At 34.5% G+C, this 2,096-nt stretch overlaps 1 non-coding gene across 1 annotated transcript; it reads right to left on the bottom strand.

Annotated features, from left to right (window-relative positions):
- Nucleotides 1-1,374: 1,374 nt before the first annotated feature.
- Nucleotides 1,375-1,480, bottom strand: LOC121988045. The gene has a single exon (XR_006113807.1). It is a non-coding gene; the product is annotated as a small nucleolar RNA R71 (small nucleolar RNA).
- Nucleotides 1,481-2,096: the final 616 nt, after the last annotated feature.

The raw sequence follows: 2,096 nt of genomic DNA, 5'->3' as shown, positions 1-2,096 counted from the left end.
GAAGAGGAAATAGGAATATTCAAGAGAGTAGGATGGATTCTATGATTAGCTTCTTGTATCTTTATAGATTAATAAGTTGTGGGCTTCTATGTTGATATCCGAGGAAGGCATAGTAATAGGTGCGCTTCTGTGTAAGGACAACGTAGGTTCATGTCTCATTAATCCTATTTAGATACATTTCTCAGTCCTTAGCCGGTTGTCTATTGCAAGAGGGAACCGGCAACTTTCTACATGTTGGCAATTGAGGAATAAGAATTGGTGAACCATTTACATTCAAGAAATCTTACAAAGAAACCGAAACTCCTAGAATCTCCCTTTATCATAACCCAAAACACTAAACTCTTGTTTGTTGATCTTTAATATTAGATTTGTTTACCTTTACTTTGCTTTTGAAACGATTGGATAGTTGTTTAGCTAATTCGCATTGAGACATTTCTAGTGCTTATTCCAGTCCCTGTGGATACGATAATCTTTTATATTACTTGCGACATTTCCGTACACTTGCGGAGAGTAACAAGTTTTTGGCGTCGTTGCCGGGGACTGCGCTATAACATTAGGAATTATCAATTGAGTTAGACTAAACATAATTTTTTTTTTCTTTTGATTTGCATAGTTATAACTAATTGTTAGAATTCTGTTTTCGTAAGTTTTTCCTTTCTTGAATAACATTCTTGACAACTCTTTTTGTTGGAATTCTAATTCTAATTCTAACTTTGCATTCTTGATTTCTAGTACTCTAATCTAACTTTTCTCTGTTTTCTCTTTTAATCTTGTTTCTTTCTTCTTTTCTTTTGTAAACATATCTTGTAATTTTTAGCATATGAATTATTCTAGACATTTTTCTTTTTTCTTTTATCTTTTCTTTCTTGTTTTCATTATGCACTTTCTTTCTTGCAATTTAAATTCTGCATTTGCTTTCTTGCTTTTCATATTGCATTTTATTTCTTGTTTTTGATTCTTGATAATTTTCTTTTTCTTCTTGAATATCCATGAGCACTAACATGTCAAACAGGACCATGAGAAATTTTTCTACACCCTTTTCTGCAAGATTTTTATCTCCCATCGTGCAACCTCAAATTGAAGTAGAAAGTTTCCAACTAGACCCAGAGATAATTTTCATGATACAAGGTCACAAATTTGGAGGAGAAGTATCAGAAAGTCCTTATCTGCATCTTGAAACATTTTTAGAGATTTGTGATTTGGTGAAATGTGAATGAGTATCAGCAAATGCAGTTCGATTGATGATATTTCCTTTCAGTATCAAGGATAAAGCAAGGACTTGGCTATATTCTCTCTGTCCTCAAAGCATCACAAGTTGGGAACAATTGGAGAAGCAATTTCTGAATCATTTTTTCCCTCCAAGTAGAACGGTGTATATGAGGAATTGCATAACAAATTTTTCTCAGGCATATGGAGAATCATTATTTGAAGCATGGGATAGATTCAAGAGTCTTCAAAGACAGTGCCCTCATCATGGTTTTGAAAAATGGTTGATTTTGCACATATTCTATAGGGGGATTTCTTTCTCAGACAAGACTTTATTGGATTCATCAGCTGGAGGTTCTTTTATGGACAAAAGTGTAGATGAAGCTTATTCGTTAATTGATCAAGTGACATTGAACCTCCATGAATGGTCGAACAAAAGTTGGATGGAATTTCCCTCAGATATTCAAAAAGTGCAAGCTATAAATGTAAGAGAGCCTGTCAAACAAAATGAAATTTAACCACCTAAAAATGTTGAAATTCACAAGTCACAGAGTGAGGAGTTCAAACATTTGGGGGCAAAGCTTGATAGTATTGTTTCAAAATGGTTTAAAGAAGATCCCCCTCCTACACAGTCAAGATCCAATGAAAAGTGTGATGATGTTGGGTTGAGAAGTGAAAAAAATCATGAAGAACTTCTGAAGAACGACATGTTTAGAATTGAGGAGAAGAATAATAGAAGATCACAAGAACTCAGTTCCATTTCTCTGGGAAGTTCCCAAAGGCCAGAAGTACCCTTCCCTCAACGATTAATCACACCAACATTAGATAAGCAAGTTGGACCTCCTCCAAAAGCTCAAAGGGAATTTGGGAAAAAGGGAGTTCAGTCTTTC

The sequence above is a fragment of the Zingiber officinale genome, chromosome 5B, assembly GCF_018446385.1.
Source record: "Zingiber officinale cultivar Zhangliang chromosome 5B, Zo_v1.1, whole genome shotgun sequence".
Taxonomy (NCBI): Eukaryota; Viridiplantae; Streptophyta; class Magnoliopsida; order Zingiberales; family Zingiberaceae; genus Zingiber; species Zingiber officinale.
Note: the sequence above shows the minus strand (reverse complement) of the source record. Positions and strands in the feature narration are given on the sequence as shown.